The following is a 27072-nucleotide window of genomic DNA, read 5'->3' as shown; positions in this document are numbered from 1 at the left end:
GTTTGGATTAGACAGGTTTCCGGTTTATTCAGGGTTCGGTTTAATCAGGTTTCACTGTATCTGTTTCTAAGAACAGCATTAACATGTATATAAAAGTGCAAACATAACTTTCAATTTTACAATTGAATAAATCAGGCATGCAAGACATCTCAACCCCTAATGGTAAAATTATGTAGTTGTTTCTGATTCGTACGAATCTACAATCATAAAATCTACATAAGAATTGTATACATGGCAACTAAAATAATTGTCTAACGAAATGTGAAAGATTTTTGAGGCGCACTCGATTTCGTCCTTGTGAATACTTTTGCAAAGGAGATGCAGGATGTATAAATACACAACCACGGTTTCGTTACTGAATCGTATGTATAAATACAAAGCCACGGTTTCGTTACTGAATCGTATGTATAAATACAAAGCCACGGTTTCGTTACTGAATGGTGTGTATAAATACACAGCCACGGTTTCGTTACTGAATCGTATGTATAAATACACAGCCACGGTTTCGTTGCTGAATGGTATGTATAAATACACAGCCACGGTTTCGTTGCTGAATGGTATGTATAAATACACAGCCACGGTTTCGTTACTGAATGGTATGTATAAATACACAGCCACGGTTTCGTTGCTGAATGGTATGTATAAATACAAAGCCACGGTTTCGTTGCTGAATGGTATGTATAAATACAAAGCCACGGTTTCGTTACTGAATGGTATGTATAAATACAAAGCCACGGTTTCGTTGCTGAATGGTATGTATAAATACAAAGCCACGGTTTCGTTACTGAATCGTATGTATAAATACAAAGCCATGGTTTCGTTACTGAATCGTATGTATAAATACACAGCCACGGTTTCGTTACTGAATCGTATGTATAAATACACAGCCACGGTTTCGTTGCTGAATGGTATGTATAAATACACAGCCACGGTTTCGTTGCTGAATGGTATGTATAAATACACAGCCACGGTTTCGTTACTGAATGGTATGTATAAATACACAGCCACGGTTTCGTTGCTGAATGGTATGTATAAATACAAAGCCACGGTTTCGTTGCTGAATGGTATGTATAAATACAAAGCCACGGTTTCGTTACTGAATGGTATGTATAAATACACAGCCACGGTTTTGTTGTTGAATGGTATGTATAAATTCACAGCCACGGTTTCGTTGCTGAATGGTATGTATAAATACACAGCCACGGTTTCGTTACTGAATGGTATATATAAATACACAGCCACGGTTTCGTTACTGAATGGTATGTATAAATACACAGCCACGGTTTCGTTGCTGAATGGTATGTATAAATACAAAGCCACGGTTTCGTTGCTAAATCGTATGTATAAATACACAGCCACGGTTTCGTTACTGAATCGTATGTATAAATACACAGCCACGGTTTCGTTGCTGAATGGTATGTATAAATACACAGCCACGGTTTCGTTACTGAATGGTATGTATAAATACACAGCCACGGTTTCGTTGCTGAATGGTATGTATAAATACACAGCCACGGTTTCGTTACTGAATGGTATGTAGAAATACACAGCCACGGTTTCGTTACTGAATCGTATGTATAAATACACAGTCACGGTTTCGTTACCGAATGGTATGTATAAATACAAAGCCACGGTTTCGTTACTGAATGGTATGTATAAATACACAGCCACGGTTTCCTTGCTGAATGGTATGTATAAATACACAGCCACGGTTTCGTTGCTGAATGGTATGTATAAATACACAGCCACGGTTTCGTTACTGAATCGTATGTATAAATACACAGCCACGGTTTCGTTGCTGAATGGTATGTATAAATACACAGCCACGGTTTCGTTGCTGAATGGTATGTATAAATACAAAGCCACGGTTTCGTTACTAAATCGTATGTATAAATACAAAGCCACGGTTTCGTTGCTAAATCGTATGTATAAATACAAAGCCACGGTTTCGTTGCTGAATCGTATGTATAAATACAAAGCCACGGTTTCGTTACTAAATCGTATGTATAAATACAAAGCCACGGTTTCGTTGCTGAATGGTATGTATAAATACACAGCCACGGTTTCGTTGCTGAATGGTATGTATAAATACACAGCCACGGTTTCGTTGCTCTGTGGTATGAATGAAATTATTTTTTTTCACAATGCAAACGTTATCTATTTATTCATTCACCTGTATATTACCTAGAGATACAAACTTCAAACAAACGAAACGTTTCATCTTTATCAACATCCGTGGAAACAAGTCAACACATTGTGCAAATATATTGGCAGACCTATCAAGGAGGGGGAGGACAGGGGTAAGGGAGACAGGGAGAAAGGGGGTAGGAGAAAGGAGAAAGGGGGTGGGAGAAAGGAGAAAGGGGGTAGGAGAAAGGAGAGGAAGGCTGGGAGAAAGGAGGAAAAATAAAATATCTCTCCTTTTAAAATTTTTTCTAATATTTCAAGAAAAAATATCTCAAAAGGAGATGTTTTATTCTAATGGGAGAAAGGAGAACGGGGGTAGGAGAAAGGAGAAGTGGGGTGGGAGAAGGGAGAAGGGTACCCCCCTGTCCTCCCCCTATCAAGGCTGTTGTACATGTATTTTTAATTAAATCGAGTTCAAGTACGAATAATTTTTGGACGTCATATGATACAGCTCAAAATTTTCATTTAATAGAATTAAATAAATTTTACAAATTTATAATATAGCTAGTTTAGTTTTTCTGAAACAAAACCGGAAAAGTAGATAAACTTGCTTATATTTAAAATTTACTCCATCATAAATTTAAATTTCTCTAAAAATAAAAACACAAATCAATGCTTAATTTAAAAAAAAATACCCTATTAGTCACTAGTTTTCACAAGAAACTAGTGAACTCTGCACTACAAACACAAGACACACTTAGTCCAGTGGCGGATCCAGAAATTTTCATAAGTGGGGGCCCACTGACTGACCTAAGAGGGGGCCCGCTCGAGTCACGCTTCAGTGATTCCCTATATAAGCAACCAATTTTTTCCCAAAAAGGGGGGCCCGGGCCCCCTGCCCCCCCCCCCCCCCCCCCCTAAATCCGCCTCTGGAGTCCAATGTCGGATACAGTCTTCCTAAAAGTGGTCTCGATACAGTCATGCTTCATTGATTCCCTATATAATCAACCACATTTTCCCACAAAAGGGGGGTTGAGTCCCACATTGGCCCTGTAAATCCACCTCTGCAATGGTGACTGTTCTAATCTGCCATCTGACGATAATTACTAACAAGACAAAGCCGGACACAAAGAGCTGGTGAAACAAATCGAGACGTCAAATTCTTAAAGGATGTATACAGTATATAGTCAGGTGAAAAATATATGAATTCCAAAGTTGATACTATCAATCAGAAGATCCTTATTTAAGGAACAAAAGAAGCTAAAATATTTATAGGTTATCAAATTCCTTTTTGACATATTTAGAATTTTTCTAGATTTGGACATGGTAAGGAAACAAACCTAGAAACTTTACCTCAATTTTGGTAAAGACCTTTTAAGATCTATTTAACAGTCATTTTTGAAACGATTGAAATTGTGTGTTATATGGCAAAATATTTTACACTGTATCGTTGGGGAAAAACCAAAGGAGTTCGAACATCTAGCATAATTTCCCGAAACTTGATGACGACATCCTTGAACAGACAGTTGTAAATTACTAACAGACGCTTTGAAATCAAATATAACAAATTACATATAGGAACAACAAACAAAGATAAATCGATTGTATTGCTGACAAGTTTTATAAAAAAAAAACATTTAATCAAAACAAATGACAAACCATTCTACAACTCCACAAGATCACCATTGCTAATCAAATACACTTTTTTTCATATAACTGACTTTTTACCCCAAGGTTTATTATTTTTTCTAGCTATTTCATGGCTTCCTGTTTGTTTTTGGTGGAGGAATCCGAAATACCCAGAGGGAGTCATTGATCATTGGCAGGATAAAGGACAATTCTTGTCAAGTAAGATCGGAGTCGAACACGCCAACCACGTGATCACATCTCGCTATCTACACCTTATAGTTGCCAGGCTATTTAGGCTGCAATTTTCCACTTACAATAATTAAAATTGGGGGAAATCACGAATCATTCATTCATTCATTAAAGAAAGTAAAAATGTGGGAAAAGATCATCAGGAAATAAGTATGAGGCCCCTCATGGGGGGGTCCTAGTAATCACATAATCACCATTTTTTTGCCAATATAATCACATAATCATTAAATATTTGCTTATCTTTAGTAATCAAATAATCATAAACTAAAAATACAGTCCTAGGTAATCAAATAATCATGAAATATTTGGCTTAATAATCAAATAATCATTAAAAAAAAGGCCAAGTAATCACATAATCAAAAACCCCATGAGGGCCCTCAAGTATCAATGGTTAAAAGAAATTAATTTCATAAAGTGAAACGACAAGAATATTACTGAAAGAGAAATCATAAAGTCAAATACGGTTTTAACTTATCCCCCAAGAGCAAAACATAATTGTATGTCCTGCTTGAGAAAGGAGAAGTCTGACAAACAATAAGTTGCGCTTTATATTCCGTTTGTCTTTATAAAATGCAACATACAATTTCTATTGCTAATTCTTAACTCAATAATCAATTTTCAATGGTATTTTGAAACTCCGCGTATGCCTAGACGATGAACCAATTAATTTAACAAAAAGTGGGTTGGACCATCAAATTCAATTACTTACTTTTTCTTCACCACTTGTTATAAACAACTGAATAACCAAGTTTGTTGATCTAAAGTCTTCCATGACACCTGTTCTGCATTTCGATGTTTATGTCAATATTTTTCTTATCATATCAATATACAAAGTTGAAATTAGAACTGTGCATTATATAGAGACGATCGACCAGTTTTATGACCAATTTGGTAATTATTTGAACTTCCCACAGAATCCTTTCTGCCTGGCAGTTTTTACGACAAATTTGTCATATATCAATACACTAAAAAATTGGAATGATAATTACTTGTGCAAACAAGCAGTCAATCATAAAGTCATATTTTGTTGATATTCTTCTGTATTTTTTTTCATGGCCCCTTTCTTGAGCCTTAATTAACACCCTGAGAGCTATATACTTCGATTTAATGCATAACTATTTAGATATATTTTTTCATAACATTTCAGAAATTATATTTTAAAAACGATCCAATCCTCTGATAATAAAAGTACACTTCTCAAAAATGTCCCCTTCTTGTGCCTCAATTTACATCTCCTTTCATTTAATGCATACTTATTTAAAAATAAAATAATTAAAACATACTGGCTTTGACACCTCTATATGGAACTTTCCAAAAAATGTCTCAACTTTCTTGTGTCATATTGTACATCTCGATAGCTATATTTTTCTTTCCTGTGCATACATATATTATATATTGATAGAGGGTTGCTGCTCACAAGGAAGCTATGAAACCAAAAGTTCCAAATGGTGAAGTTGAAACCATCCCTTCGTAAATTTTACGGACGCCATCACGAGTTGGTTGACCGTTATGGAATAACCGTTTCACAAAAGATATCGGATATGTTCCTTACGTCGTAACTACAATCCCCTTCCCTTTCATGAATGTAACCTACCGAATTAGACTATTTACCGGATTTATTATAACATAAGCAAGCAACACGACGGGTGCCACATGTGGAGCAGGATCTGCTTACCCTTCCGGAGCACCTGAGATCACCCCTATTTTTTTGGTGGCTTTCGTGTTGTTTATTCTTTAGTTTTCTATGTTGTGTCATGTGTGCTGTTGTTTGTTTGTCTTTTTCATTTTTAGCCATGGTGTTGTCAGTTTGTTTTAGATTTATGAGTTTGACTGTTCCTTTGATATCTTTCGTCCCTCTTTTATAACGATATATTTTTTGCATCATACCATATCGGTAATTTGATTTAAAAAAAAATACCAATCTGCTGATAAAGTACAACTTTCTTAATGTACCTTCTTGTGCCTCAATTAACGCTTAATGTCACTGTCACTTTTTCCATATCAATACACTGGAATTGGAAATGTACATTAAAAGAAAAAAAAAATATTTTCTGCGGTAATCGCAAACAAAATTACCATTCTTTTGATAAAGTACATTCAAAGAATATCCCAAAGTCCCCTTATTGCGCCTCAACTTGCATCTCCAAGAACTATATATCACGGCCATTTTTTTCCATATCAATACACTGGAATTGGAAATGTACATTAAAAGAATAAAATAAAGATCATCTTCTGCGGCAATTGTATAATGACGCCTTGTTGTCTGACACTAGATTTATTGACTGTTCAACATTATCATGATCGGGACCATAATCACTTTTTTAGCTACAGCCAACTGTCATGGCTGTGAGAGAATCAATGTTTATTGTTCTCTAGAGCTGTTAAGGACTTTGTAGAAATGTATCAGCCTAAATGGAATAATGGAAATACCCTGGTTATTGTAATTGCAACACATGTCATTGCAAAACATATTGATGCATTTTATAAGTGAGGAATACAACCGCTCTACATGTTACTTTTAGCTACAACTCACAGGCACTAGTTTCTGTCAATGTGGGGTTTACTATCCATACCAGTACACACAAAAAAAACACAAGGTAGCTAACGGAAATTTTCAATGTGTTCCATTCAACCAATATTTTTTTAATTTCCCTTGATTTTTTAACAAATAAAAGTACACCAGTCTGTCGGTAATTGATTTATCTTTACAATGAAACAACTTTCACGTACCTTGAGAATACCCCTCAAACAGAATAACACACTTCAGATGAGAATTATTGACCTTTTTCCAGACCATTGAATTTGTAAGGACTTAACTTCCGGTTAACTTAGGAAGTTAATATAACTGTGTAACTGTGTTAGATATACTGTTCCCAGGTTTAACTTTATATTTAAACACCATGACAGCCATGTCGAAACAATACCTCTGCCTGGCTTGTGTTGCAAACATTTTGCAAATAAGAGTGCAGTGGTATCTACAATTCCGAAAGCTCCAATCCAGCTTCATCTGATCTGAGAAACCGACAGAATATGCCCTTATAATTCATTGTCATTTACCTTTTTGATAAATCAAATTAAACATTCAAAAAGTGTTTAATAGTGATTAAATGCTCTTGCACTTTAAACTTCATACCAAAATTTCCAAATATGTACATATTTTGAAATTTATAGCTAAATATTCTTGGATAAGAATTTGTGTGAAACTGTTACAATACTACATTGTACGTTCATATGTGTTCCTCTAGCATGCCCGAATTATTGGTTATTTACTTTTTAGATCAGGTCTTCGTATGAAAATTCACTATGTATCAATTCATACCAAACAAAACGATGTAGTGATCTCTTTGAGTAGTTCTTAAATTATTTCTCAATATTGATCGTTGCTATGGCAATCAAGCAGTCACTTTTAAGAAATCGAAATAATATACAATCTAAAGAGAGGATAGATAGATATATTGAATCGTTCCGTATTTTGATAGATGTTCTCGTCGGTTCTCGCGAGATTACAACTGAAGAATTATCTTTCATTAAGAGCTATTTGACAGTAATTGCTGTTGACACGTGCCGGTTTTGTAGCGCCCTCCGGAATAGCATTTACAGTTACAATAATCGTCCAATAATTTACAAATTTGATTAAATTTGATTTATGACCGGTTGATTATTCTGTACATTGCAAGTTTTATGATTCTTGCTTTCTTTGTGGTTTTAATCGAAACCCACGAGAATAACAGTTGTTTGTGGTGTTTAGCTTTTTCTAATTTCCAAAGATATCACTCTCCTTATGAATGTAGTTTTTCATTTAAAATAAATATCAAACTTGTTAGATAAATTTACAATGCTTAAAATGGATTTTTTTTGTTCATTTAAATTGTAAAATTGCACAAATAGTATGTACATGTCTCAAAAGGCCTATTTATAAGCCGAGGTTTGTTATCTTGGAACGACAGATTCAATCGTTTAAACTCGGTCGATTCCGTCCCCCATAGAAGGAAGGTGGCGGATTTACCCGAGGATTGCCGATTGCGACGGCTTGTCAAATTACGTAAAATATAAATGACAAAATACTGGTTGCCTTTATCCTTAATTACTTTGCTTCCATTGACCACTGGATGTTATAAACAAACAACAATTTATCAATCAATCCATTGAAATATATTTTGCAATTGGTTGCAGTGTTATTGATGTTCATCCCGCATTTTTCTTCCTTCATAAAAGTTTTTTTCATATATAATATTCAGTGGCGGATCCAGAAATTTTCATAAGTGGGGGCCCACTGACTGACCTAAGAGGGGGCCCGCTCCAGTCACGCTTCAGTGATTCCCTATATAAGCAACCAAATTTTTTTCCCAAAAAGGGGGGCCCGGGCCCCCTGCCCCCCCCCCCTAAATCCGCCTCTGCTCATAGTTTAAAAATAAACTGACAACGCCATGGCTCAAAATGAAAACGACTAACAGACTTTTAACAGTACAAAAAAAAAAACAATATAGAAAACAAAAGACTGAGTAACACCCTAGCCAAGGGTTAAGATCCAGTCCCCTCGTCTTAACCCATAGCAGATTAAGCCACCATTCGCGATTACAAAGTTTTGGCAATTGCCATCTAAAAGTAGACAAAAGTCACGCCCATTCCGACTTCATTGTTCTTGACAAATGACAGCACTTGACTCTCTTCGGTTGGAGGTGTATAAAATGGTTTTATCAAGAGTTTACAAATTTCATAGAGTAAGAACCGAAAATAGACTTTCACATTCCAACCATTCCACTAGAAACATACCAAGGAATTTCAATTAGTAGATAATAATTGCCTCTAAATATTGTCCTGTTGCACAATCGGGCGTATGACATTTGCGCCGATTTTGAAAATTTTCATTCTTTCATTTGCGCCGATTTCATTTTTTCATTTGCGCCGATTTTATATTTGCTCCAAATTAGATTTACAGGTAAGTTAAAACTTGTACATGGACTGTGCTATACCATTGGTAAAATCTGGTTATAATTGTTTTTCATCCATGTTTAAGTTAATTTTGATTCATATTGTTCTGGAACTTCGTTGTAACTTGATGGTCATATTGCACATTGAAACGGGCCGAGAAGTAAATTCTTTAATCATCAAGGACCATACATATCGGAAGGTCAGTGTTCTCAAACATAACTACATATCTTACTAATGTACCATAAAATCGTGTAAAAGCCAGAGTTACCACGGATTCTATTGTCAAAACACAGATCGAGCATAACCATGTGGTAAATGTCCGAAAGACAGATGCTAAAGAATTACGGATACGGTCAACAAGGAAACAGGTCTGGAGATGTATCTTGTAGGCCCTCTTCCACCTCCCAGTGGTGAGCAGGGGACAACAGTTATATACATGTTGTGATTGACAATTCATTACATTTGTACAAGTGGCAAATGGAAGAGGTCTATAATGATAAATGAAAAATAACATGACTTGGATGGAGAGTTCTCTCATTGACAATCACATCTTCTTATATCTATTCACCTGTAATTTACCTGTAATAAAATCGGCGCAAATGAAAACAAAAATCGGCGCAAATGAAAGAAAAAATCGGCGCAAATGAAATGCAGATCGGCGCAAATGCAAAACGCCGGCACAATCAGGTATTTTCATTTTCTAAATTTTCATGGGATCATCTTAGAGGCGATTTTCGATGACATTAACTACGAAATTCTATCTGAATCCGCCAAGGGTGGAGTTTATGGGATTGGATCTTAACCCTCGGCTAGCGACGATGGACCTTTACGAACGAACCCTACCAAAACTGGAGGTGATTTCATCAGTGTGCTCCAGAAGGAAGCCAATTGATTTTAAACACGTGACGTCATTGGTTTGACACTGTCTGCAAACACTACCCATTATGAGACCACGTGACCATCGATGTTGTCCTAAGTATGAATGGAATATGTGTTTTTAAAATCGAACTTTCCAATATTTAATATAGATATCGACTTTTTACTATTGCATTTAATAAAATGTATACTGAAAACTATTTCAATAGAACATGTGTTAGTCATATTATATAAAATGTATTATACATTCAGCTGTTGTGTATGTAGGCGGATTTCATCCTTTCAAATAAAAAGTAATTACACGTGGTAACATTTGTAGGATAAAAAATTGACATCACTGTATACTAGTTTTATTTTTTTCTAATAATTATCATCGGTGTCGTTTGAGCGTCATATGTGACTCGGTGTATTTCAGTGACGCAATTTTGTTGACAAAACGGACAAGGTCTTGTTTTAAATCTTTGGAAATAGCAAGCTCGCCCTCACCTTTTCTTTTTAATGATGGTCCTAATTGTTTTATCGTCTTTTTGGTCTTTAGGCAGATCGATAGAAGTCTACAGATCCTGTGTCCACGCCGCTCTTAAAGGGAAACCAAAGCGTGCACACAGGATCTATAGTTTAATTAGATTGATAGTAACATGTCTATTTCTAGTTTAAGGAATCTTTTTATGGTATTTAAGCACTCGTTTCGTTGGCCAATTAGCCTTGATGGATTTATATAGCAGAAAATAGACAATACAGCACGTCTAAAAATACTGTCAATTTATTATTGGAATAGTGATACAGAAGTCCCGCGGTACTCGTCAGCACTCATTTTTGAGTTGTGTGACGCAGATTTGGGGAGTTGGATATTAAGGTGAATAAAAAGTGGAGATATGGGATACAAGAGGGATCTAGGAAACGGAAAAAAAAATGGGAAGTGGGACAAAACAAGAAAAAAGCTTAATTTCGTGTTACCACCCCTCCACTCATTTTAAAGATGATCAAGTCTTTCCAAAGAATGAATAAAAAGTAAACTTTATAAACAATTAATATTTTAAGAAGAAAAAAAAACACTTGGTATATTATACCTATATAATGTACTAAAGTATATATTATATAGAAAAGAGTCAATAGAACCAAAGACAGAGGAGTGTTGTTATATATAAATACTTTTACATTTCTGTATTTTGAAATGACTTTTACTGTATGTATAATTTTGTCAGTGTTACTGTGTACTTGCTTACTTGGTTAAATTACAATTCAGATTAAGTTTTAATTTGTCATTATAATTAGAGAATTAAAAGAAGTTAAGTGTAAAAGGAAGACAAAACAATTCCAACATACCGGTTTTTCATTCTCTCATTCATCTAGCTGTCCTATAGCTGTCTCAGATGCTCGCCAGTATATACAAATGACAAATCCAGACCATCGATGTCTTCCTCTTTTGTTCAGTGTTAATAACATACTGGTGTTAATCAAATCACTGAAAGAAAACAAAATCTATGTAAACCAATTTGCATAAATGACGTCGTTTATTTCTTAACCCTAATATGATAATGAAATATAATAGTGTTTCTTTTGATGTCAGCTCTTAATCATATTGCACTTAATATGTAAATAAAAGGAATTCATAATTATTTACTAGCATTATAATTTGAACTTGTTCTATTGCGTTGGTCATAATCGTATATTGCTAGATGTTCATTTCCGTACTTTCGCCTTTTTTTGTTTTCCGAGTCCTCTGGTTTTATCGAAATGATAAGCACCTTTAAAAAAAAATGATGGCTTAAATTGGCAGTTATAAAAATTACTAGAACAAAAAGTAGATTTAAAAGTTTTCTCATCCTTGGAACCCAAGAGTGAACACATAATTCGCAGTTTAATCAGAATGCAGCCCCCTTTGACATTGTTTGGCCGTAAGAAGACCATTTTGTTAATTTAGCTCACAAACGTTTTATACCCTATGCTTTGCAAACTTCAGTTTTGGGAGGGCTGTACGAAGTTGTATTTGGAAGCTTGTTTAATCCCCCACATTCTGTATATGCCCGTCACAAGTCGGTCAGGACCTTTTAATTAAGTGTTGGTCGTTCATTGTTGCTGTCTGTCATATTGTTTTTCGTTTATTCTGTGGTTCATAAATCAGGTCATTGGTATTCTCGTTTGAACTCTCGTCTGAACTGTCTTCATTTTGTCGCCATTTTGGATTTACTGTTCGGTAGGATGTTAAGCTCATTGGCTAAGGTCGTTAGGAGACATCCATTTGCTTACATCTACGTTATTTGGTATTTAGTGGAAAGTGTTGTAAATGGCAATCCTACAACATCTCCCTTTTTAAGATGGTATGGGTGTCTTCCTCCATCTTGGATTGTAAAAAACAGAGAACCAAAGGTCCAGATTTTCTATCAAGTTAGCAAAATTTGATGCAGGAATGCAGATATTTAATGTGAATTTTCATTTAAAAGAACCAATTTATAAGAATATAACTTATACATATTGATATTTTTGCAAATGATGATTATTTTTGGTTGTTTTTAAAAATAAATTAAATTGGCATTTTAAGGGGAAGCAACTCTAAAACAGTGCATTTTCTGAAGGATTCTACATGGAATTTTCCTATTTTGTATTTTAGCCGGAAAAAACGTACGGTGACCCTATCTTTTCTTTTGATATTCTCAAAGCATTGTCTGAAAGCTATCTTTTCTTTAAGTATTTAACAATTCCATCATTTTGTTTAGTTTCTAATCACAAAATTGTGTTTTTTCCCTGTATAATCCATACAAAATGTGTCATTTTGTCACGCCCTGTAGCTTGAGAAAATGCGCGGTGACCTATAATTTTCATAACATTTTTCAACATATATCAATAGATACTACGTTTTGGCAAAGTATGAACAAATTCTATCATTTTTATTTTAGACTCCCACACCACCTTAAACTGATGAGAAATGCTATCAAGGAACTCGTTTCGTGGACACTCTTAAGATTAGTTCCTTCCGTTAAAGTGTTTATGTAATTTTGTTATGTTTGCTAAGTTTCAGCATTGTTTGATATTTGTTCATTTGTCATCATCTGCTAACCAAAGTTGTGTCGTGTCTTTGTTTTAAGTCTGTTTCAGATTACAAAACATAACTCCAAAATAAATAACAATGACTCTTGAAAGGCTAATTGACCAAATACGCATTATGACTGAGTCTTTTATAGGGCTTCTTATGAGAAAAATGTCTTATTTTAGGTACGGTTTGCTAGGTAAATGTGTAATTCTCAACTATCTTTAGAATCGTGGCATCATGTTAAAATTTAGAAAAGTTCCGAACTGCCTGATCCGACGCCATGTTTTTATTGTAAATCACGTGTCAGAAAGCCATTTCCTGCAACAACAAAGAAATCTCAAACAAACTTCGGTCATTTACACCAGGAATAGTAAATGAAATAAGCAACACACTGAACATTTAATTGAGAAGACACTTCCGAGATTGTTTCGTGTTTGTTCTGATGGTCATTAAGACTATCTCTTTATAGTAGATTACAATGCAATCGTCACTAATATCGTATTTCAACACATACAAATTATTCCGTTGATTTCAATTTAAACAAGAGTTTTCTTTGAAATGGGAGACAACATCTAACGCTGAATTATTTTCTGATAAATGAGGGGCTTGATTGGGGGTCTGTAATTTAGGTATTCTTTTATTTATTTATTTCATACTTTTTGTCCATTATTCTTTTTTCTTATATTGTAGGTTAGCTCCTAATTGTTTTGTATTCTTAATTTTTTTTATCCATTTTTCTCAATTTATTTTTTTTACCATTATTTTTTATTCTCTGAACCCCCATCCAAACCCTCCTTAATGACAGACTATCGATTTATATAGGGATAAAACTACATTTGTAAAAACAAAGCTATTAACCCATTCCGAAACAGCTCGGATGAATTCAAGTAATTTGTTAAAATACATTAGAGTGTTTTACATGTGTTCGTTATCAAATTGGATTTTACAGCATCTAATATTGATATCGATGTGATAAAACGCTCAGAAAACCGCGATGTTATGGACCAAAAGCGAGATGTGCAAATATTGATTTTTTCACTAATTTTAACAAGAAATATTGACTTGCTAGATTATTACTGAACTTTATAGTCCACGAGGATTGCATGTTACCCTTCTGCTAGCGTCATTAAATCCTACAATAAAAGATTAATGAGTTCCGTGTCTATTTAAACATGTAATAAGGCAACAATTCAGAAGAGTGCACTGTTAGAAATTCCGTGTTTTTGCTGACAAGCGTTTTCCAAGACAAATATAGACATTTTTACAAGTAAAGTTGATATCTCACTCTCTGAAAGTGTGTATGAAACGATACTTTGGAAAAACGTCACACAGACATCAACACACATTGTCACATATCATCCATGCATCTATAGGTTTCTGCAATACGCAAAAATAAAAAGGTGTCTACTCTACATGCAGGACTGTAGTTAGACTCATATTGAAATTATAAAATAATATCAAAGAAAGATTTTACAGAATATCGTAGATATGTCTTAAATAGGAAATTTGAAATATCATGGCCGTAACTAGCCTCATTTTAAAGTGACTATATACGTCAATGAGACTGCAACCTAATGAAAAAACTTCTACAGGTTTTTAAAATGTATTCTAAAAATAGCAGTTTCTAAAACTACTTAAACAAATTTCAAATCAACCTAGCATAAATTGATAGCACATTCTTATTTAGAAGGTCTGCATAGTTGGTGGACCGTTTTATTCTTCTTCTTTTTGTTTTTTTTTTTTTATCTATTTTGCACATATAATATCTTTGCTTTATATTTTGCATATTTTTTTCCATATTCAATTTTCCTCTTATTCTGTACTTGTCTGCCCTTTATTCTCTATTCTGTAAACCCCATCCAGAGATCACCAATCAACACCAAAATTCCCTAAATGACACCCTTAAATATCTATTTCGTGCAATATGATGTATGAATTGGCAAATACCATGGAATTATAAATTTGACTTCGAATTTATCAATTTGGGAAATTATAACGTGCGCAGTCATCTCCATAACGTCATCCGTCAGTGATACAACATTTGCTTTCCGTGAGATTATTAGAAATGTGTGTGGACGTATTCCACTTTTTTCATGAAATAACGGGAGTTCTTTCCAACCTTAATTTGTTTATATTGGTCCATGTTTTCATTTATCAATATTTAAAACAGCATTACACAGCACCCCATAGCCTGCTGTACTCTTCGCTTGCTATTTCAGAAGGGATAACATTATATGTACATTGACATTTGTTTTTATCAAAGTTTATATTATTACATTTACCCTAACGTGTTTTTTGTTAAAACAAGACAAACATTGAGAATAATGTTTTCAAGGTTTACAGGGGATGTAAGGTTTTCCACTACTATAGCCAAGAATACTTTGCCCTTTCAGACGTAAAGTCTGAACTCAGTACTCGGGACTTGAAAGACAGAAATTCATCAATTTGCTTGGTTGATTTTTGAGTCTAAGTACGTACCAAATTGTTCTATGACTACATGTGTATCCTGGAAGTGGCGTTTAACACAAAAAATAAATCAATCGAAATACATGTATTACACTATTCGCAGGGTAGTTAATTTTGTCAGAAACATGTTCCATAATTTTTAACAGCATAACTTAAACTGTGGTTTAAATTATAAAACATAAAATCCAACTGTGCGTAAATGTTTTGAATCGAATATCTGTTTTAACTGACTGTTAACATGGTAAAAAAAAGTTAATTTGATACCACATGTTACAATTTGTATAGTTGAACATGAAACAAAAACAATTAATATTGACACAGATATTGGTCCCAACGCAGTATAAATGGGGAATACATTAGTTTATTAAAACAATTAAATATGAAATAAACAATTCAAGCTCAATTACTACAATGAAAATAAACAATTCAAGCTCAATTACTACAATGGCTGTAAAAAAAAAATATGGTACATTTGTAAAATAATTGAAAACTATAAAAATGAATATTAACAAATATTATAGTCCCATCGCAGTTTAATTAGGGGAAATATTGTTTAATTAAAACCTAAAACCGAAAAGAGTGTAAATGTATCGAACGGATGCTCAATATTTACTGCCTGTAATAGAAGTTTTATTCGATACCACATGTTACCAATGTGTAATTATCGACAAAAATTAGATACCATATTAACTATGATTATAAAGTCCCAGGCTAGTATAACTAGGGGAAGTATTGGTTAATTAAAATATTTCTAGCGATGATTTATATCATAAAGGGGATAAAATGAAAGCCAAAACTTGCATTAAGCTTTGGAACTTGGAAATGTAATTGAACATCTAATAGTACTGAGGGCCCTCATGGGGTTTTTGATTATGTGATTACTTGGCCGTTTTTTAATGATTATTTGATTAAGCCAAATATTTCATGATTATTTGATTACCTAGGACTGTATTTTTAGTTTATGATTATTTGATTACTAAAGATAAGCAAATATTTAATGATTATGTGATTATATTGGCAAAAAAATGGTGATTATGTGATTACTAGGACCCCCCCCCCCCCATGAGGGGCCTCAGTACTTAAAGCAAAATTGTTTCGTGTCGTCGTGGGGAATATGTCCCAATGGAGAGAAATGAAATTTAGTACAATGACATACATTCCATGATATGGAAAATAATGATAATTGTGCGTGCGCACAAAAAAGCCTCATGACACTCTTGGCATAGATTCAGTTTGCAGCATGAAAATTCCCGCTTTACATTTGGTGGCAGCTGTCGCAGTAGCAGAAAAGCTATGCAATATTGATGTCATTGTTTCAACAATGCAGTATCTAAATTCGCCTTTTCAGAATCTAAAGGACTATGGGTAATCTTATTATTCGTACACCAAAGTGAAAATAACGGTACGTCATTGGTTGTATTTCCATTGTTAAGAACGTTTTAAACCAATCAAAACGTTTTGGTGTACGTTTTTGAAAATATTACCCAAAATGCATTAGATTCCGAAACGGCGAATTATAATTAATCAGAATCCCTCGACCAATTAATTACTAAACAGCAATTTGAATAAAATTGAATGCGTAGAAAAAAATTTCCAGAATTAGAAGCACATGGACCATAGATGTTATTTGAGGCCCTAGATATATGCAATTCATCGTTTGATGCATTCTGGGTAATATTTTCAAAAGTGTACACCAGAACGTCGTGATTGGTTGAAAAACGGTCCAAATTACTCATAGAACTTTAGATTCTGAAACGGCTTAACTTCTTGTGTTTTGTACGAGCTACTGATAGGCAACTTTTAAAGGTTTGTTGTTCATTCATTCTGCAATGCACTGAGTCCCTGCTAAAATTACCCATCTGACTGTGGAAAGGTAACCAGACGGAATGTCCATTCATGCGTGTTTTTCCGTATAGGTTATCTCACGACCTTCAACAACGAGCAAAACCAAACCGCAAATAGCAAGCTATTAAAGACCCCGAAATGACAAATGTAACAATTCAAACAAAAAAATTAACGAAATGATTTATTTACCAACAATAAAGGATAAAAAAAACCATATGTTTAACGTCAACAAATGACAACTACTGTACGAAAGGCTCCTGACTTGGGACCGAATATCTTTACTTAAACAGTCCAGGAAGCGCTACAACATAGTATATATCTTTGACCACACAATAAAGCCAATTTTAACATATTACTCTGAAATTTGATGAACTTGTACTTTTAATGTCAAACAAACAACCCCATAACAAGGGGTATACCAAAGTTGTTGTGGAATATGAAGCTTCACCTAACCTGTTTACATAAAAATATTTGCAGCTTGTATGAGTAGCATGGACAAAAAGCTCCCTACTCTACTATTAAAGAATCGAGCGATGAAAATGCTTTATCTGAAGGTCTAGATGGGGGTCGATCGTTCTGTATTATTAATTTCTTAAATTATTTGTCTCCATTATATATCGTTTTGTCCATAATTCTCTATTTTCCATTATTCCCCCCCCCCCTTTTCTATTTCTTTATATTTTGGTTGATGTTACTGTACATTAGCAATAATCTGTACACCCCACGCTGACCCTCATATTTTACTACCCATCGGTCTTGTTAAAATAACTTCTCATTTAGGACATAGTTCACGCCCTTTTATTCGTTGCCTTATCGATCATGCAAGTAATAGATATGTAAGAACAGAAATAAATACAGTCGGGGATTACGTTAATTTACCATCCTATGACAACCGATCGATGCTATCTCATCAGTTAGCAGACGTACCAGGTTTTTAAATATAATTATTTCCTCCTTAGCTATGGGAGCACCGCATATTAAATCTCGCTACAGAGCATAAAAGATCAGTTTGTGATTAAAACTAAAATAGTTATCAGTTCTAGCTTACTTGGTTGTAATTGCATGAAACTAAGACTTGTAAAAAGCTCAATTTTACATCTTAAATCAAAGATAAAGATTATAAACGGACCAATGCTACTGTCAGAAGTGAAGATAATTCCATTTTTGTTTCAAATTACCAAATTTTGGCTTAGTTTAAACATATTTATTCATCATCAATACAAATATATCATCATACAAAATACACAATAATAATAGGATTCGGAAACAAGCTATATATAGCTTATATTAATCCGTTTCCTTGAAATACCAACTCAAGTTAACTATTACATAAAAATAGCATGCAATGTTACTATGATATGGAACAAGTATAAACTAAGTAACTATATAACAAAAAAGAAAGGAGAAAAAAAATCATTTTAAAATAATGAAAATAAATACAACAAAAGAAGAAAAAAAAGTAAAAAAAAGAAAAAAGAAAACTACACCGAAATACTACACACATGTTTAGATGAAATGCAACTTAGTGAGAATAGTGAATAACAATTTAACTTGTAAATCTCTTGCACTTTAGTAGGAATTTTTGTACTTTTCCAAAAATATCTTTATTTTGGTCTAAATTTAGAGCTTGTGACCCAAATAAAAGTAAATTCGTGTTTAGTGTGACTGGATAATTAATTGAGAAAATAATGTCATTACGCAATTCGTCATATTTTTTACAATGCAATAAGAAATGAGCTGTAGACTCGATCAAACCACACGAGCAGTTTGAAGAATCTACTAGATTTCGCTTGAACAAATGTTCATTTAGAGAACTATACTATTCATCCTTAATCTGGCATGTAATACTTGACCCATTCTTGTTCCAGTGTAGTAAAAATTTGGGCATTTATTATTTGGGTTTTTTATACGACTTTTAAAAATGCTTAAAGACGTAGAATTTCTCGTTTGGTCTGGTAACTTATTCCACAATTTAATAGACGAAGGAAGGAAATAATCGGAGTATAGATTGGTTCTTGTACGAATTTCCGAAGTATTTTGAGTCTGACGAGTGAAATGGTTATGTAAAATTGTAAAATTTTGGCTTCGCATTTATAATTTTTCAATAGGTTACCTAGTCTATGGTATAAATTCCTGGTAAACAGTCAAGTAGGAGCAACCAAATTGGGAGTAAAATCAACAATATAATCGATGGATTTTGGGGGGAAAGTTCACTGTTTTCCAAAGATCTGTAGTGTACAGAAAACATAGAACTTTTTTCCCTCATAAATCAAACCGATCGTAAGCTTGTGTTTACTTCTAATACGTTTAGTAAGTCTGCCTTTATAACTCAAAATATGCACACAAAAAAGACCGCAAACGTCCATATTTCCCCTTTAAAAGATTTACACGCCCCTCTTACAGGTATTTATATTGTGGGATGTTTAGCTATACGTATAAAACCAGGTTGAACTCTATATGTTGCATCGGAATATGCCTTTACTAAGTCAGGAATATTACAGTTGCTTTCCATTCGATCTATTGTTACATTTGACCTTCACTGTAGAATTATTTCAACTCAATCTGAAATTTGTAAATGTGTTTGTCATGCTTAACTTCAAACATTTACTTAACAGGAACATTTGTGATTATGTGTCTCTTTCTCGTTTACATTGAAGAGATTTAGAGATTACATTTCCGCTTCCTAATTCAACCGTTTCCGGTGTTGTCTGGATATAATCATGGCGTTATGCACTTAAGCACGTGTTTTCGTATTGATTGTTGATATTTCTTTTTATCGCGTAGCAAATCAACTCTCATCTCGATCAAATTACAGGCTTTAAAATGCATCATATGTGAAATACCATATATGGTATTGATTTTTGTAAACGGCGGATAACCTCGGATGTTTAACTCAAGAACTTTGAAGTATCATTTTGTCAAACAAAATTTAATGTATAGGTCATATATTGTGTACGTTAGAGCATTTTTTACTAGACTGACTAGAGGATGTGGATGGAGGTAAACAGCATTATAGAAAATAATAGTAAAAAAGCAAGAATAGAGAATGATGAGGTGCTAAAATGTAAAGAATAGTGAATGATAGACAAAAAGTAAAATCAAGAGAAAAATAGCCTAGAATTTGAGAAAAAATATAGAAATGAGGATACCTCTTATCCAAATTCTGGTTTACACGTCAGAAATGTTTCAAAAGAACACTAACACATCATATTTGCTCAACCTGTGTTATTTTTGTTCCCAAAGGATCTCAGCATTAATGTTAATTGTTAGCTGATCTATACTTTGCGTCTCATTTTCGGACAATGGTTCGAATAAGCATATTTTCATTTAGTTGAAAAGAAAGAACTCATTCACCCTTTCTATCTGAAAGAGTTAAACATACATGTGTGTTTCTATTGGTGGAACATTGAATGTTTGTGTGCGCATGTCTTTGAGCATGTTGTAATTCCAGTTTATGGTTTATTCTTTTGTTTGGTCGTTTTTCGTAGGTTTGCTTTTGACTTCTGAGGCATCTGTCGCTTTTCTGTTATCATGTTGAATGGTAATTCGCTCAGTAAAGTCGTTAAAATTCTTCTTCTGATATTTTTCTAAAGACAACAAAAAGACTATTATGGGCTAGATGAAGCACTACTCGGGTTGCGGGAGTTTTTCGCTGCATTTAAGACAAATTGGTGGCCTTCGGCTGTTGTTTTCTCTTCGGTCGGGTTGTTGTCTCTTTGACACAATCACCATTTTCATTCTCAATTTTATAAAAATGCAATGTTACAAAACAAAACAAAAAATAAGTAACATACACAAATGGTGAGAGGTTAAAATAGCCTCAAGTACCCACTTCTTAATATTAACTATTGTTTTATAAAGGAAATACAACTATAATTAAATTTAACAACCATGAAACTTGATATAACTACACATTATATATGACTATGGGCGGCCAAATGAGAATTCGTTTGCTATTAATATACCAAAATCAAGTGTTTCAAGAAGTATACTTTTCAACAATATCTTCGAGGTTAAAATATAACAGCGGAATGAGTTTATTTTGTTCGTATTTAGGAAGATAGTCATCAAAATCTCTGGAACGTTTGTTTGTCGGCCATTCTCATTAAAATATTTCAAGCTTCTAATTTACCTTGATTATTTAACTTCTGTTTCATATGGCCCGAGACCACAATTAATTCCTCTATCATTTCTTTATAACGTTTTGTCGCATTAAAAAAATCTTGCCTATTTTTTTGTCCAATTTTTTGTGTGTGTAATGATCAGTACAAATCCAAAAATATATGCAATTTTCAGAAAACTTTCATGTTTACATCATTAAAATTTGGCCACTACACATCCATGCCCCTATAGGCAAGTCAAGAGATGTTCCGAACAGTGTAAATATTACCTTTTTGCACCTGGCCTAATCACTCTTTCCTTATTAAAATCAGTTAAAAATAAAACATCCAAAAGTTTATTTAAGCTCTCTTCTTTCATTTCCACCCCAGAAAAGCTAAGAAATGAATGAGAAAGAGAAAGAAAAAAAAATAAAGAAAAAATACACTATAATTAAAGGGAACAATATTCGTGAACAACGAAAAGCGGGGTCATTAATTGTGGTCTTGGGCCATGTGAATGCTTCTAATCATTGATACAACTAATATCTTTGATAAGCTTTTGACTATTACAAACGCATGACGGGTTTTATTATTTATTCCCCTGAACTTAGACAGGGTCCGTGACTCGGTATGGTCTATTCCCGTGACTTTTCGCTTTTCAGAGACATCGAGTAGAATATCTGCCAATACTGACACGTATTTATAAGCAACACAACTCATCCAATCTTATTACAAATAAATAAGCTTATCCTAGAAGGATCGGTCACTGACAGTTTGTTCTTCTATCTGTTCTTTACCGGTATTTCACTCAGCCAATGAGATTCTTGTCTTCAAATTGTTGAAGTCGGCCATCTTATTTACTAAATTGAAAGACTGGTATATTAATTTGATATACTTTTATTCAATTTCTTTCAGTAAAAGACTTGTTACTTACTATTGCAAGCAGATACATTATATGTTATTCAGGTCTCAGACAGGGTATATACTGTGACATTCCCGGCTTAGAGTTTATATCCCCTGAGCCGAAGGCGAAGGGGATATAAGCCCTAAGCCGGGAATGTCACAGTATATACCCTTTCTGAGACCTGAATTACACATATATTACGGATTACCCCTGACTTAATGTTATTTTCCAGTGCAGGTATTTGTTGACAACACATATATATTGAAAAACCCAACCTGATATGTTCGGCATACGTGAAGGATTTTCTAATTTGCTGTGAACATAATTTTATCGTGTATGTAATAATTTATAACAACACTTTTAACATTAAATTTAAGTATTAAAAGTGTAAAATGCGTGATTTTGTATCAAAAATGTATTATTGACTGAAGCACGTCATTATTTTCCCTCTGTGAGCCTCTGACAGTCTGATAGCTTTTGACTACGTCACATAGTAACCGGTGTTATGATGACGTTTTTGAGGTTCTAATTGGGGACAAAAACGTCGTATATACCCCGGCAGTTTCCTGAATATATACTGACATCTCTGTGTTGTTATCCAATCACAAACCTCGACACATTTGTAATCCGTAATATAAGTTAGTGTGTGTGCTTGTATGTGTTTGTTCGTGTCGTTTAGTTAAAGCGTCTGTGACGTGTATATAATCTTTTGACGTATACCTAATCACCTCATTTCTTTCATTTACGGTGATAAAAACTGTGACACAGCTGCTGAGATTTTATTCCAAATGAAAAGATTATTTTCCATGCAGTCTATTCAAGATCTAAGTCTCTTCTCAGAAGGTGATCAGGTTTATTTTTCTAAGAATCAACTTGAGGAGGTTCAAGGTCAGAGAACACGTTACAATGGATGGAGTGGCGGTATCCCCCCCCCCCCCCCCCGTGGGCGGTATTACAACATTCTCTACGAGATTCTCTCACAGGCCTCACAGAGCTAGATAATTTGGAACCGACATTTGGACTTGCATTATAAGGATATTTGTTTTAAGCAATTTTCTTTTAAATGACTACTCTACATTTCTGTTTCATTACCGAGCTATTTGATTATATTTCCCGGATCGATGTATGGTCAACATAAATCTGCTTACTTTATATTAAAATCTCTATCATAAACATAGTTTTGTTTTGTGGCATGCAAAGTATTAATAATGACCTTAAATGTACAGGAAAAAAGCGTGAACATAAAATTTTATAAATTACCCAAGAGTATATATATATCTACAGCGGAAGTCTATTAAATTTGCTACTTAAATCTGGCCTTTTACATCCGTAGTTTTTAAGTGTCATGTGTACAAGTTCAGTGATATTCATCTGAGGCCAAACAATATTTGTTTATAGTTTCCTTGTTTAACCTTTTTATTTTGTATTCAGAAACGCCCACCTTCAAGATAATGTTTGTGAGCTGGCAGCACGGTTTAAACACATGTATATCCTAACGACAGACAGTTCATGCCATTGAAAAATATCTCTATCATTTTTTCGCGAATATATTGTTTTGTGCATGGCACTCTAAACAAACATTTATATTTGTGTGTTCTGATAAGTACAGTGAAACTTGACTAAACCGAACCTTTTCGGGACTTGAGATTTTGTTCGGTTTTGGCAGGTATTCGGTTTCATCAGGATCACAATTGCATAAAATGTGATATGATTGGTCTTCAGAACAAGTTTAGATAGGCTTCCGGTTTATTCAGTGTTCGGTTTAATCAGGTTTCACTGTACTACGAATGGTTTCCTGAACATTTTATTAAAATGAAGTTAGATTTGTTAAGTTGTGCTTAACGTTACTTTTCCATTTCTATCAGTCATCCCCACATTCACATGAATAATGAAAATTATCAGAAGATTTTTTTATTACCTTAGAATACTAGTATATCAAAAAGAGACGTTCTTATCAAGTATATAATCATTCAATCTATTTTGTTTTTTGTGTTTTTTAATTCTAAATTATAAACACTAGCTATCAGTTTAATAATTACACATGATATAGAAAGTTGAAGCCAAAACTAGCAATTTTTTCTCATTAAGGGAGAGAACCAAAATGTTAAGCCTCGGTATGGAACATCAAAGCCTCGATATGGAACAGGATGTGGCAGCCTTCGATTCACATCAAATTCTCGATATGGAACAGGAAGTGGCTGCTTTTGATTCACGTTAAAGCCTTGATATCGAAGGTCCGAAGAAGATACATTTTGTTTTTGATTACGTTGAATGCTGAATATGAAACAAGGTTACATGTATGGTTGCCCTCCCGAAACGTCCGAATCAGAAAACAGTCCCACTGTTGATGGTATTTTTTTTTATCAAAACAAACATTATCTACTCGAACGACATGCGCATTAGATTGTGTCCCAATTAGTTGACTTTAGGGGTAAATTTTTGTCAGTTTTGATTTTTCACAAAGTAATTTTCTTCTTTTTCTATTTCTTGTTTGCACTCAGCCATCGAAGTTGGAATGCGTCAACACGCTTGCTAGGTATGCAGGAAGAGCGGGGGGAATGGAAAATAGAGAATAACCGAGTGTTGAAATATCAAGAATAGAAAATAATAGGCAAACCAATAAGGATAGAGAAAAAGAAGTATAAAAATGTTTTATCTAAAAGATTATGAACTCCCATCCATAGTATACCCAGTGGCGGATCCAGAAATTTTCATAAGTAGGGACCCACTGACTGACCTAAGAGGGGGCCCGCTCCAGTCACGCTTCAGTGATTCCCTATATGAGCAACCAAATTTTTTCCCAAAAAGGGGGGGGGCGGGCCCCCTGGTCCCCCCTAAATCCGCCTCTGATACCCTCATGCTTTTATTCCCGTAACACACTCGATACTTCTATAAACAGTATCTTAGTACAGTTAAATTATATGTACATTACGATATTGAAATTATGCAGCATGACTGCCTCTCTGTCATAAAAAATCAAGTTTGAGTACATGCCCTATTAGACGCCATTAAACGAGGTATCCTAATCTCTAGAACGCCATTAAACGAAGTATCCCAATCGGTAGAAAAACATAAAATGAAGTATCCCCATCGCCAGATCGTTTCTGTTAATTTAATGAGAAGCTAACATCCTATATGACACGTATTAATACCTCATAGTTCTCTATAGTAAATCAATATATCATATTTCATTGTTTAATCAATAGTTTTCTCTGAAAATGACAATGAAATTTCATTATAGGGGATCTCCTCGAATGACCAATAATTTTAAGTCTGGATTCTTGAGAACCAGTCGTCTTGAACTAAATTCGGAAATGGAACGGGTTGTAGCACGGACTTTCTGTTCCTTGTAAAGGACTGTCATGTAAATACAATATTTGTACCTTTAAAATGATATGATTTTGATATTGTAAAAGGAGGGGGGTTATAGTAAATGCATAAATGGATGAGAGCGAATATTAATTTAGTAAAAAAAAAAAAAGATGCGAGATTGGAGAAGCCAAGACCATTGATACATATACGTTAAAAATACTGATTTTTTTTGGGCGCCTTGAATTTAGAATATCTTAAGGGAGGGCGATACACGTGAACATGATTTAGAAACAAAATGAGCTTTGGAGAAAAACTTACCTAAACTTCCAAACAGATTTAATTTTTGCAAAATGAAAACGGGAACAAACTAAACAACACCTTATGTTCGCAAAGAGTAACACATGTTCAGCTCTAAGCAGAGTTTTCTCAACTTTACTTTTGGAATGTTTAACTCGTTAAAATATTCCCAAACAATCAAGACTATATAATCAGTTGGTTTATTCTCAAAACAATGTTATGCTATTCGGTGGTCATAATACGCTTATTTTTTAGTTGTCCCTATTTATGTCAAAGTTATTTCTGGCTTTATAAGGTGACTATGTACTATTAATTTATAACCATAAACATGAGGTACATGCAATTTTTCACATTCGTGACGGATAAATATAGAAGGTAATTATGTTTTAAACAATCACGGAAAGTGAATGGAAGTGCATATACTTACTTAGTCTAGTATATGTATATACATGTAGATATATGTACATATATACATTTTGCTTTGACATATGTGACCTATATTATATGACTTCGCATTTTTCAGTTCAATATTTTTCTCTATTTATTTAAAAGTTTATCTTCACGGAGTGAAAACTGATGTGAGAGCTAACAAATATGCCAATTTTAAATTTCAACTTCAAACAAATTCAAATTGATTTCTAGTATTCCATAGAATCAGATTAAAGATGCAAATGAAAACCGAATTCAATCTCTAATTTAAAATGGAAACGAACACGCCACGTTTTCATAAATACATCAAGAAAATGTTGAAATATTATAATTAATCTTCTTTACACGCTTTATCATATATATGTATGTTAAATATGTTAGCAACTACAAATGTACATTTGTCAAGTAAAAAAACAAGGAATAGCTAATTTCATGCAATTAACATCCATCATTTAAATGGTCTTTTTCAATCCTCTATTAGAACCAAAAACAGACGAGTAAATAAGATTTTTAAAAATAATTACAATTAAAATACTATTAAAATTGTTTCCATACTTACGATTTTTTCAATAATTTCCTAATATATCCTTAATATCGCCATCTGGTTATGTCGTCTGCCTGTTGAAATTTCCCGTCCACGTCACGCACTAAAGCGCAGCTGCGCACTGGAATGAAACATAATGACATCCTTTTATGGAAAAACTATTTTCATTCATAAAAGTAACTTAAAAGAGGAATTTTTAGGTCAGTACATTCTCTCATTCGAATAATTTAATCGCCAATTACCATACAAAATCTAGTCAAAACCAGAGGACCCCGAAAGTCATTGTTGAATTGTCAATGTTTTTGCAGAAACTAGCAATTTAACTCAGATC

At 33.8% G+C, this 27072-nt stretch overlaps 1 long non-coding RNA gene across 1 annotated transcript in view; it reads right to left on the bottom strand.

Annotated features, from left to right (window-relative positions):
- The window catches only part of LOC139495289 (uncharacterized), a 28800-nt gene extending 1936 nt beyond the window's left edge, over positions 1–26864 (bottom strand). The window contains exons 1-2 of the long non-coding RNA XR_011657310.1: positions 26757–26864; positions 11140–11278 (exon numbers count right to left, since the gene is read on the bottom strand). This is a non-coding gene — a long non-coding RNA (uncharacterized lncRNA). The remainder of the gene's footprint in view (positions 1–11139; positions 11279–26756) is intronic.
- Between the last annotated feature and the right edge of the window lie 208 nt (positions 26865–27072).

The sequence above is a fragment of the Mytilus edulis genome, chromosome 11, assembly GCF_963676685.1.
Source record: "Mytilus edulis chromosome 11, xbMytEdul2.2, whole genome shotgun sequence".
Taxonomy (NCBI): Eukaryota; Metazoa; Mollusca; class Bivalvia; order Mytilida; family Mytilidae; genus Mytilus; species Mytilus edulis.
This window is presented reverse-complemented; position numbering and strand designations above follow the sequence as displayed.